This window comes from Chrysemys picta, chromosome 25 (genome assembly GCF_011386835.1).
Source record: "Chrysemys picta bellii isolate R12L10 chromosome 25, ASM1138683v2, whole genome shotgun sequence".
NCBI classification, from domain to species: Eukaryota; Metazoa; Chordata; order Testudines; family Emydidae; genus Chrysemys; species Chrysemys picta.
This window is the reverse complement of record NC_088815.1, coordinates 5,892,413-5,905,687: the sequence shown is the minus strand read 5'-3', so window position 1 is coordinate 5,905,687 and position 13,275 is coordinate 5,892,413. Positions and strand designations below refer to the sequence as shown.

The window sequence follows — 13,275 nt, the reverse complement described above, 5'->3', positions numbered from 1 at the left end:
CCGGGAGCACTGCTTTACCGCATTACATCCGAATTTGTGTTATATCAGGTTGCATTATACCGAGGTAGCGGTGTACCTTCAATTACTTGGGGCCAAATCCTGATGACCTTATATACAAGTCATCCCTTTGAAGTCAGCGGGACTACTTGTGTGAATGAAATGCACAGGAGTCAGCCCATGCTATTCAGATCAGTTCTTATTTTACTAATCACTTACATACTGATAATAGGCAAATTTACAACCTATACCCCTCTATTTCCTAGGTTCTTACTCTTCTGATCTTGTCATCCAAGTGACTTCAACCAATACATACCAACCTTCCACTAGTAAACAGAAATAAATCTGAAACATGGGTTTTTTGGCTCAGTTACTCATGTTTTTAGTTCAGTCTATTTCTTCTGCCCCTGTGAACAGGATGCAACTCCCTTGGCTTCCTCTTTCATTACACATCCGATTGAAGGGCTTGAACTTGCCAACACTCATTACAGATACAGACCAAGATTACACAAAGTGACTCATGATTCTGGGTGCCCAACAAGACACACCTTAAAGGGGCTCCAATTTTTAACAAAGTGCTGAGCTACCTGCCATCGGGAAATCAAAGTCTTTCAGGCTGGGAACCCTCCTAGGACTGAAGTACTTAATCTGGGCTGCAGCGCTTAATACCATGAGAAATCCCTTTGATTTAATGGATGCTGTGTGTGGTATTGAGCACCACACCTGGTTTTAGGAGTCTGTAGAGCATGACCCTGATTTTCTTCTCTGCAGTTTTCCATCTTATCTACACATGTGCCCTCTCAATCGCCATTCTGTTTCTGGTTTCAGTACCTGCATTCAGTACTCTACCAATTCCAAGCAGCGGTGAAGTCCTTTAATTCATCAGGGGAATGCCGAGATGTCAACGAGAACAGGAGTCACACTTGCAGCTCTTGCCGTACTTCCCTTCCTGCATCACAATTTCAGAAAGAGATCTGGGCCGGCTATGACCCTCTGTTAAACTGGCAAAAGTTCCACACCTTTCAAAGATGTGCTTAATTCAGCAGGCTCAGCGCAAAGAAGTCTGACCTCTTTTCTGTGGTTTGGTTCACATACATTTGCATGCCCTCAATTTTGCTTTAAATGAACCCCACAAAATATAGTCCTAGCAAAACTCAGCACAAACTGCCAAGTATCACCAAATAAAATAAGATTAGAAGTCGAGTCAGCTAAGCCCTAAAGGCTCATGAATCTAAATAGGTTCTTCTATGGCCCTCATCATTAGCATCTAAGCATTCCTTCTAGGGAAGCATTATCCCCATTTTACAGACAGGAAACTGAAGCAGAGAGAGATTATGTGATTTGCCCAAGGTCACATAGGAAGGTTGTGACAGCCAGGAATTGAACCCAGACTTAATTTTATTTTACTTACTTACTTACTTACACACACACACACACACACACACACACACACACACACACACCCTTGCCCAAGGTCACACAAAGGATTCTATGACAGAGCTGGAAACTGAACCCAGTTTCCAGTCCAGCGCCCTATCAACTAAACCATCCTTCCCCATTTGTCATGAACAGCTGTAACCTTCAATTCAGAGAGACCCTAGTAAATCTCATATGCAGTGTTATTATAGCTGTATTGGTCCCAAGATATTAGAGAGACAAGGTGAGTAAGGCCATGTCTTTTATTGGACCAACTTCTGTTGGTGAGAGAGACACTTTCGAGCTTACACGGAGCTCTTCTTCACGTCTGGGAAAGGTACTCCAAGCGTCACAGCTAAATACTAGGTGGAACAGATTGTTTTGCATAGGTAGTTAGCATATGTTCTAACAGACCATTCAAGGTGGAGTAGTCCATTAACACCTCTGCAGTCATATAGGACAATAAAGGGGGGATTAGTGAGTTACAGATTGTTGTAATAAACCGTAAATCCAGTGTCTCTGTTCAGCTTGTGATTTTTACTGTCTAGCAGAGTTAGGCTCTTAGCTCATCTTTAGAAAGTGTTGTGCAGGTTTCAGTTGAGGATGAGGACTGATAGGTCAGATACGGAGTGATTGCTTTGTCAAGTGTCCATCCACAGGGTGATATGGCTTTTTTGTCTTATTTTCCTATGCAAGTTCATTCGAGAGCGTAGGGATTGTCTGGTCTCACCCACACAGCTGTTACTGGGGCATTTAGTGCACTGGAGGAGGCACACCACATGTTGTGACAGGCACATATAGGACTGATGAATCTTGAAAGGTGGGTTGGGGTGGGGGGTGTTGATCATCGTAGCTGTGAAGATATCTCTGCAGGTTTTTCCATCTGTTGTTCTGGCAGGATCTGGTGCCACTTTGCGATGGTGTGTCCTGGTCTGCGAGGAGGTTGCTTCTAATGATCAGCTTGGAGAAATCCTGACATGGGCCTATTAGCTTAAACCTAAGGGAGCCAAACTGCTGACTAAGGGCCAAACACAGCTGCTGCCTGCCTCTAACTGCAGGAACACCACAATGTTGATCAGCTACAGTGGACACCCTTAAAATCTTGATGTTTGCTGTATAATGGGATTTTATCGCCTTATTTGTAACATTCCCTATATGGAAGATGAAGGAGGCAATACTGCAAGTGCCACAGCAAATATATCTGCTGGGAACTGTACATAGTGCGATTCTAATGGGGCCCTATGTACAGGGTTCAATTGCTAATAATCGCCAGCAATCTATCAATGAGTAGAGTACAAGCAAATATGGTGGAGCATTTATTTTTTGATAAGCTGCTTTTAATGGGTAGTTTATGTGCAATTCAGGGATGGTCTTCTGGATCCTGACACATGTCACAAAATATGGGCACCCCTAATTTAAGAGAAACCCCAAATCTGAATCTTTAAATCCCTCCTTGATGATTAGAAAAGGAGACAACTCCTGTTACAAGGCAGCAGATATACACCGCACTGGGCTGCCTTGTGGAGCCTCTGAAATTGACATATTTTGTTGGCTTCCTTCTAGCTGCACCCCTTTACAGCTCGTTAGTTACCTGCTGTATCAGAGCCACGCTGTTAATGGACTCTGCAAATACAGTGGCTTCACATTTGTTCTCTCCCCACTCTCCTTCAGTGATGGAAGTTCCTCCCTCAGACTTTCCCCTTAAAACAAACAGCTAGAGTCTGGAAAACATTCCCCACCAAGTTATAATCATCCTAGGAACATGTTAAATATTGGCTCCCATGTGACAGTGAATGTCTTTAAATTACTCTGTCCTGAGAAGCATTGCTCTGGACTTTTATTTCTGGCACTGAACAAAGACAGACGTAGACTTCTGCTCCTATGTTGTACTGTGTTAACATAACTGCTCAGACTTTAGTGCCGTCCATGGTCCCAACCTGGCCCGTAACAACAAAGAGCAGGAATTGTTTCTTGCTACTGTGTTTTATTTACCATACCTAGGCTGCTGGTGGTCTCCAAGACAAGAACACAGACAACATCTCACTGCATCAGCTCCATACAATAGAGAAGATTTTTGAAGTCTGTTCTCCTTGTCCAGATCACCTCTCTAATAATATGCAACTTCCACTGAATATAACATAGCACAAGACCCTCTCAATAGCAAGGCAAAATGGGGGAGGTGGGTGTTCAGGCTGCACCAGGAGAAAAGCCTCTTCAGAGCCCTACTTAACTGGCCTGTAATTGTCAGGATGTGCTTGGGGCCCCCTCCACTGCAGGTTAGGCCCATAACACAACTTTCATTCTAGAAGACATCCAACTCCCTGCTCAGACCAGGCCAGTCTGTTCCAAGTCCCAGATTCAGAACGTAATCTGGGGTGCACCTACTGAGGGGAAACATACTATTTGGGCAGAAATGGCCAGCAGAAACAGACATGCTGGATCCCACAAGGAAGCTCTCTCAGAAAGGTAAGAGCCATGGAGAGGTCAGCTCGGCCCACAAGACGACAGGGAGAAATAAACACCCCCAGACCCAACGTATATGGCACTAAGGTGTGTGCATGTCTCTTGCATGTAGGCCTTATGATGCTGTGATTAGCTTACGAATGGGACAGCTGAGCAGTGCTTCCAGCTGGAACTCTGAGTGGCCATCAGGGTCTCTGCAGAGACACAAAAACAAGGAGGAGTCCTTGTGGCACCTTAGAGACTAACAAATGTATTTGGGCATAAGCTTTTGTGGGCTAGAACCCATTTCATCAGAGAGTCAGAGCCTCACCCTACCCGAGTCTCCTGCAAGGCAGTGCCTAAGACTAAATGTAGGACAACGCACCAGTCAGACACCTCCAGCTGAAGACAGGACTCCCTGTAGGCCCTACAATCAAATCAACAAGGTGCAAGCACAGGAATTACCCTGATGTTTTAATGCTCTTCCAGAAAAAGGACTCATTTAAGATGACAGAAGTTTGCCCACCGTGTCTCAATGGCAAACACTACTACAGATTTTCCAGTAGGCTTTGGCTTGAGAGATTACTGCAATGCAATGTGCATCTCCAGTTAAGAGCATTTGTTCTGTATCAGGCTAAATTTAGCTGGTATGAGCCTTAATTGCTCTTCCCTTTCACTTTCCTGAACTCATCGCCTGAAAGCTGTTAGAGTGCTTCACGTCCTGGGGGTATCCACTCCTTTCCAGTGTTGGTGTGGAGGGCAGGCCTGGGAATGAGAAGCCCTCAACAACCGAGATTCTGCTCCCCAGTTTCAATGCTCCTTATCATTGCCCCAGCACAAACATGCGCGCTACATAACCATGCATTAGGCTGGGGCTCAACGTGTCATTGGCTCCTCCACCACATGGTGACACAGAACATCAAGGATTGTCCTCAAGAGTCACTTCCAATTTCCTCCTCTCCGACTCCCCTACCTGCAACATGACGTCCATCGCTACACTCCAGCTCTGTGCCGAAGCCCAGTACAGCGATCTGTTCAAAGCTCCAGCGATCTCTTATTGGGACCTCCCAATCAGATACACGACTCTCTGGAGTGTGTGCAATAGGGAAGGCCCAAGAGAGTGCACACATACTCTGGAGAGAACATTATTCCTGGGCCCCAAAAGCATTAGCCACTCAATATGCTTGGTAGCTGGCAGAAGGGCTAGGAAGCAACAGACCTGCTTCCATAACCATAGGGCTCACGCACAAACCCCACACCTCTGCCGTTACTTCACTGGTAGGTGTGAAGGAGAAGTCTTAGGCCAAGTCTACACAGCAAGTTTTGTCGGCATAGTTATGTCAGTCAGGGGTGTGATACATCCCCTAGCTAACATAGTTCTGCCAGCAAAACCCCCAGAGTAGACACAGCTATGCCAACATAAGACTGCTTCTGTCAACATAGCTAATGTCGTTCAGGAACATGGTATTACTATGCCAACAGAAAACCTCCTTCTGTCCATAGACTATCCTGGCATAGCTACACTGGCAAAACATAGTAGCTTTGTAGTGTAGACAAGGCCTTAGCCTAGATTCTGTTTGTCCACATCAACATCTCTCTGCTGCCCCTCCACACACCAAAACAAATGGTAGTCACTGCTCCAAAGCACAGAGCCAAAGAAGGGGGTCTTAAGTACATGTACTGTGTCATCTTCCAACAATGCCATTAGCACCCACCCTGTTAGTGAGCACAAAAACTAAAATGCCCACATCCCCTTTGGGATAAGGGAGCTCAGAAGGGTTGGGAGAAGACCATATATCCTAATGATCGGGTAGTGCATAATTCTATATTACACATCCCTGTGACATGGAAGTTGCTATCGAGCATTCAGTCTAATTCCTGTGGTAAACTAGAGAAGTTATGCAGAGAAAGAGCCACCACTACAAACATCCCACTCCAATGAACTTAAAGAGCAGAGCCTCTTGTTTTGCTGTTTGCACCTAAAAAGCCAAGTGCTGCTGCATGGATTTACGTTTTGACTTCTATGAAGACTGAGCTCACTTCATACCACTAACGGTCACTCAACAAGTTCTAGCGGGCAGTCAGAATGACACACTTCGGGCCTTTTGGTTTTCTCCTGAATGAATGTTCGGCTTCCAGCGTCTTTCGAACCAAAATGTCTCGGCACAAGTGGTTGTTAATGACTTTCCAGCATCAAGGTTAGGAATGGGTACAAGTCCATCCAGAGCGGATGGGGACAATGGTTCCAGGTGCTTCACAGAAATCTGTCACGTCCAGGAGCTGATCCTTCATTAGGGTGCCAACAGAAATGGGTTCTCACTCTGGGTGTGTGTGACACTCTTCACTCCCGTGCTGTCATTATCTGAAGACTCACACCTGTGACACAGCAGGGCTGTAAAGCTTTTTCAAAGGGCAGTTTTATAATATCCACAAGCACCAGAGGAACATTAACTCCATATTAAGTAACTTAGCAGAGTATTTCCATCAAGCTGATGAAGCCCAAGCATCATCTGCCAGCAGCTTTATCCACAGTGTGAAAATTCAGCTCTGGGCCTTCTTCATTTCCTTATGACTTGAATGGCTCCAGAAGACTTATTGTTTGATTGGTGAATGTACAAAAATAATCAAAGTTTCCTACCATCCCTACTCTCAAAGTCTCTGAAAGTCTTCGTTCCAAAGACCTGTGTTGTTCTGTTGGCAGCCATCGCTAATGCTAATATTGCACTGCCACCGGGTTTCTTCTCTGCCCCACATTCAGCAGAACATGGGACTGTCTACTTCCCCTTTTAAGAGCCATAGTTTCCACCATACTGGATCGCCCAGCCTTCAGTAACTGATGCTACAGAGGAAGCAGAGAATCTCTGTCGTGCACTAGCCAATGCTGCACACTGCAGAGAATTTTTTCCTAATCTGTTTTGTGCTGTCTGTCATGAGAGTCCAGGTTCCCCCCCAAGATATCATCTTGTCACCAGATTTGAGGCAAATTCTTCTAATGAAAGATTCTCAGATCACTTGATTTTACTACCCATGTGAACTAGCCTCAAGACATCAAAACACATGTATTTCCTGGCAAGGACAGTGCTGACATTGGATCTTTGGTGATTTAAGGTGTAGATCTTAGGTGTAATCAGGCCAATGGCAGCAAAGAAAATGAGTGTCAACAGATACTTATGCCCAGAGATTTCTTTCAAAAGAGGAACCATTACTTTCCTTCACAATTAACAGAGGGAGATATCCTATCTCCTAGAACTGGAAGGGACCTTGAAAGACCATTGAGTCCAGCCCCCTGCCTTCACTAGCAGGACCAAGTATTGATTTTTGCCCCAGATCCCTAAGTGGCCCCCTCAAGGATTGAACTCACAACCCTGGGTTTAGGAGGCCAATGCTCACTACAAAAATCTTTGGACATTTAGGAATCTTACCAGACACGTACCAACCTGCTTACCATGATCTTCAGAGTGAAGGAAATCAGTGGTGAAGTTTGCCCCAGCAATGTCCACTCTTTTCTACAAATCTCTAAAGAAATCTGTACCCATTTTGTTCAGTGTAAAATTCTGAAAATACTACATGTAAGTCGTTTCACATGCATCTTTCAGGTTAACGAAGAGAGCCATTTACCAAACTAGTTACCAGTTGAGTCTCATTTTGAGATCTACCCACCTTTCTGTAAAATTACCTTCGCAATAGCAACAACAGGGAGCAGCTGTCTCGCTATGGGTTTCCTCAACACTACCGTTATTAGTGCCACATACTCCATTTATAAGGCGTTTGTTTCCTGACACTGGACCTAACCATATACCCAAAACCAAAGGCAGCTTGCATGATTCTCAGCCTCTCAGAAACCAGTGAAGTCCTGCCTCCTCTGAAAAACAGATATGTGGTTTCACCATGTGTGATGGCAGCCTTTGAAGTGTCACCCAACAGCTGATTTTGTAGTATAGACACGATGGATAATATTTTAACTAGATACATGCTCTGCATTAAAGTTTTTCCCTCACTTCTCAGACAGCAGTAAGAAAATGTGAATATAACCTGCATGAATGGGTCTGCGATTTAGCTGGTAATCCATTCCATGACTACACACTCCAAACAGAGAGTGGGGATGGCTAGGTAGCGTCAGTCAGTCTGGGAGCTAGAGACAAAGAACCACAGTGGCGATCTGTGTCCAGCAGCCTCAAGAGAAAGTCGCCTTCGTATTTTCACCACAACTGAGCCCTGTCTCTTCTCTATGATGGTGGAGTCTATCAGGGATAGTTACTCACTCCCAACAGGAAGCATAGAAATAAAACTTTTAATTCAAAAAACTATTTATAAATTTGCAGTTTCTCGGAGTGCAAGAAATCCAATTTGCAGACACGATTCCAGAGTCACAAAGAACTTGTCTCCTCCACAGCTCCCAACGCTACCCCAACCAACCCTACCTCCTGTGGCAGAGAAGGAAAGACAGATTATTATTATTAGCGGTATTACCACAACTCCTAGGAGCTACAGCCATGGACGAGGGCCCCAGTGTGCTAGGAGTGGATGGTTACCATTTTGTCAAGGCCAACCCAATGCAATCTAGTTGGCGTTTCATTATACAATAATATTTAGTAGTGCCCATTGGTTCTGAGCAGGACACTATGTTAGGTACCGATTACCCCATTACTGCAGTACCTGAGGACCTCACAATCTCTAATGTATTTATCCTCTGACACCCCAGTGTAGCAGGGCTGGGCTATTACCCCATTTACAGACGAGAACTGAGCAGTGGTGTGCAGGGCCAGCTGTGCCCTGGGGCCGATTCCATCTGGCCCCTCAACAAAATGACATCCTCTGCACAGCGTGACCGTGCATGCGCCATATGTGCAAGGTCAGGCCGCATGGAGGATGCCTGGCTAAAAATGTCAGCGCCTGCCACTGGAAGTGAGGCACGGAGAAATAATGTGACTTGCCAAAGGTGTCACAAGAATTCTGTGTCAGATTAGGGAATTGAACCCATGTATTCAAGTCCCGGGCTAGCGCCCTAACCACTGGACCACACTTCCTTAACAGGCACTATACAGACAGAGGTATGTACTGTCCCTGCCACAAGACACATATGTTTTGTTTATCAGAGACTTTAGGTAAACCTAGCAGGCAGGAGTGGGAGACTAGCAAAGATGGCTTAAAGGATATGATGCTAACTAAAACTCACAAGACCTGGGTTTGGTTCCCAGCTCAGACACAGACTTCTTAAGGACCTTGGATAAATCACTTAGTTCATCCTGTGCCTCAGTTCCCCCTTCTATAAAATGGGGTAAAGCTTCCCTGCCTCCCATGATTTTGCAAGGATAAATCCTTTAGTGACAGCATGGTGCTCAGATATTACAAGGAGCAAATAAATATCCAGATAACCTGACCAGCTAGACAGATGCTGTAACACAACCTTGTGTTCACTGATCAATCCTAGCCATGGAAACTAGCAAGACCACTGTTGCTGGACAGCACAGGTCATGGGTAGAGAGAAGGCTACAGAATGTGATTAGGCCGAGGTCCAATAAACAGATTTCTTGGCAGCTGCTATAGGACGACATTGCCTCTGTTAGCCTGGTTGGAAAGAGAGATACTGATTGTCCATAAACGCAACCCCTCAGATTGTTTTCATTGATCTGCTGAGTCACACTCAAATATATATGACACTTTTGACGATAGGTGGGGGCATGGGAATGGAGAGGTAGCACACAGACTAAGATCAAAGCAGTGCAAACCCTCCCTACTGTGCTATGACAAAAGGCAGCTTTTGGGGGAAAAGTCAAAAACCTGCCAAACTATGACCCCTGTTTCCATCTCTCCACTCATTCCTAAAAAGAATGTAGCAAGGATAAAACCCAATGCAAGCCACAAAATAAGGGAAGCAACATCACTCCAGTCACACCTCAAAAGAAACTGCTCTACAGTAAATAATTTCCCCTGTTAAGTTAGCCATGCAAAATGCTAGCTATTATTCCCTAATCCATTTTGATGCAAGGATAAATAAAGCGGAGGCATCTATTTTACACAGAAAAAGATCAGATTGATTTTTTTTAAAGACATTGCTACTTTTGCAAACTAATTACAGGGCTTATCAAATCCCAAGACTCTTTTACTCCATACAGCAACAGTTACTAGATCATAACTAGACAAGATGATGAGCTGGAATAGCCCCGTTAGACAAAAAGCAGAGAGATGGGGCAGGGGGAATACAGGTCTAGCTAAGTGAGTGCAACTCCACTGACTTAAGTTGCATCCAGTTACACATCAGATCTGAATTTGGACTAAGTCTTGCTTGCATCTCAAGACCTCTGACTATTCAGAGCCTGATACTGAAAAGTACTGAACATGGAGCAGGTCGTTTTTAAGGGATGCTTCTATCTGAAACACATTGAATATAAACTTTGGCAAGTTATTTATGGACTTGTAAGTCTACACTGCCACAAAAGGCAGCCTTCCCACACTATCTCAATGGAGGCCTCCTGCCCTCATTTAGAGTGATTCTCTTTCAGACATATTGGCAAACACTAAACCTTGTTTCAACCTGTTACACAAGGCCTGATTTTTAAATCTCTCTGTTCTGGTGGTCAGTGCCCGGGGGAGGGGGGGGAGAGCAGTCTGTGTGTGGTATTGTGGATGGGCAATGTTGCTGGCAGGCAAACTTATACACTCCTTATAGTTCACATCCAGAAATCCATCTACTTGTTGTATGGAGGGAAGACAAATGGACTAGTTAATGCAATAATTTCCAAATATACCCGTGCAAAAGATTTACTCCTCTATAGTTAGTTTGCATGCAGCTTGGCCAGCATCCTACTTACCTCCAATGTGTTTATAATTTATTACTTTCATTACAACCTGAAAGGTTTAACAATTAAATTTTCATTTTAAAATGATACAATATGGCAGGTCCCCCAATTTGTTCAGACTGTGGAACCCTTCAGAAGAGCAAGACCCTTTTCTTCCAAGTCCACGATCCCTACTGAACAGCTTGACTCTCCATAGATTCTATTCTACAAGCCACCAGGCAGGCGTCGGAGACCACACTTTTAGAACCACTGTGATAAGACATTGGGGTTCCTTTTTTAAAGTCTTCTCTCTTGGCTGCTTAGGAAACATTTAAAAGTTCATCCTCTTTTGGGTGGGGCCTTTATTCTTCCTATATCTCAAACTGATTCATTCTGATTCACTAGCTTTTTATTTTAACCAAGATCTTTCCCCACCCGTCTCCCCCAGTTGATCCCTCTGGGGGAGTAAAAAACCCAACCAAAACACACTGCATCACCCCAACAGAGCCCTGCTTCACAACACCACGGGCCAATATGGTCGGTGTAGGGTAGTATGTGTGTGGGGGGGGGGTGGGGAGAGAGGTAAAAAGCAAACAAACAAAAACCACCCAGGCAACTTAGTAAGGATCACTCTACGCCTCAAAGACCAGGCACAAAATAGCAGCAGTGGGGCCTAAAAATTAAAATGAGTGAAAGACAGACAGTCCCAGGGAGGATTTTCTTTTTTAAAGCTACAGCATATCCCTTGCACATAATGATTGTAGCAACACCCCGCCACCCCCCATCTGTTTCTCACACTCACCCACACCCGTTGGTGGGTTGCTCTTTTTCAGTTCTTCGAGGGTACAACCCCTTCCCCCCACCCCCACTTTCCCAGCCCCCCTCCCTTGTCACAGGGGCGCACGAGCGAGCCCCCCCCCCCGCCCCACGCGCCCCCGCCGGCTGCCCACAACCCCCCCTCCCCCAGCCCGCCGCCCGCACAGACCTTCACCCCCGCCCCGCCCCCCCCAGCGAAGGGCCGCCTGAGGGGGCGGTTTGGGGCGCGGGGAGCAGCAACAGGGCAGCCCCTTCCCCCAGCCCCACGCGCCCCCGCCGCCAGCGCCCCGGGACGCCCGCGCGCGGGGTATTTACCTCCTCGGGGCCCCTCAGAGGCGGGGGGCAGCCCCCCGACCCCCCGCCAGCCGCTCCATTGTGGGCTTCCTCCCGCGGCTGTTGTCTCTTTAAGCCTCTTCTCTCCCTTCCCCCTCCCCTACACTCCACGGGCAGCGGGCACACCGCGACGCCTCTACTCCAGCGGCGTACGGCTCAGCGGCGGCCTATGCAGCGCGCGCCACGCCGGCGGCGCAAAAGCCCTCCATGAATAGGAAGGGTCGGAGTTACAGGGGCTCGGCGCACGCGCGGTGGAAGGGAGGGTGGCGGCGGAGCGCCGCTGGCGTAAAGCGCGTTTGAGAATACAGTCGGTTGCTGAGACGGGCGGGGGAGAGGGGAAGGAAGGGCTTTGCGACAGTGGCGGCGCGCTTTGCGGCTTGCCCTGGTCCCCGCCCTTTAAGCCCGCCCCCTTTTAACTCTTCTTCGCGCGCGGGGCGCGCGCCAGGAGGGCGGTGTGTTCGCGGAGCGTTGTCCCGTCGGCACCCGGGTGGGGCACGGGACCCCCACAGGGCAGCCCCCTCTTCTGCCCCCCAGCACAGGCAGCCCCCTAGCCCGCCCCCAGGGCACAGTCACCTTAGCACCCGTCTACAGGGCAGCCCCCCGCCACGGCTACCCCAATATCCTCCCCACAGTGCATGCACCCCCACAGTCCCCATTCAGGCCACTCTCACCTTAATACCCATCTACAGGGCAGCCCCCCTCACATAGCTCCCCCCATTTACTCACCCCATATCCTCACCACAGTGCGTGCACCCCCACAGTCCCATTCAGGCCACCGTCACCCTAGCACCCGTCTACAGGGCAGCCCCCCCCTCACGTGGCTCCCCCCATTTACTCACCCCATATCCTCCCCACAGTGCATGCACCCCCACAGTCCCATTCAGGCCACCATCACCTTAGCACCCGTCTACAGGGCAGCCCCCCGCCACGGCTCCCCCCATATCCTCACCACAGTGCATGCACCCCCACAGTCCCCATTCAGGCCACCGTCACCTTAGCACCAGTCTACAGGGCAGCCCCCCTCACATGGCTCCCCCCATATCCTCCCCACCCCACAGTGCGTGCACCCCCACAGTCCCCATTCAGGCCACCGTCACCTTAATACCCATCTACAGGGCAGCCCCCTTCATATGGCTTCCCCCATTTACTCACCCCATGTCCTCCCCACAGTGCATGCACCCCCACAGTCCCCATTCAGGCCACTCTCACCTTAATACCCATCTACAGGGCAGCCCCCCTCACATAGCTCCCCCCATTTACTCACCCCATATCCTCCCCACAATGCATGCACCCCCACAGTCCCCATTCAGCCCACTGTCACCTTAGCACCCACATACAGGGCAGTCACCCTCTCATGGCACCCCCCAAAGCCTCCCCACAGTGCACTCACTGCGGCAGAGTCGTCCCCAACCCAGCACCTCCAGGGCCCGCTCAGGCTAACACCTAATAGCCCTGGCGTGAGTGGGGCTGGTTCCAGTGGGGCTGCCCTGGC

General features: G+C 47.9%; 1 protein-coding gene across 18 annotated transcripts in view; it reads right to left on the bottom strand.

Moving 5' to 3' along the window:
- CSNK1G2 (casein kinase 1 gamma 2) overlaps positions 1–12,012 on the bottom strand; it is a 91,011-nt gene extending 78,999 nt beyond the window's left edge. For 4 of the 18 annotated variants that reach the window (XM_065578611.1, XM_065578620.1, XM_065578615.1 and 1 more), the window contains exon 1: positions 11,766–11,902. The gene's annotated coding sequence lies outside the window, so the exon portion shown is untranslated. Of the gene's footprint in view, positions 1–11,765 lie in introns of all 18 variants that reach the window. The other 14 variants (XM_065578613.1, XM_065578619.1, XM_065578616.1 and 11 more) reach the window with 9 other exon arrangements.
- Positions 12,013–13,275: the final 1,263 nt, after the last annotated feature.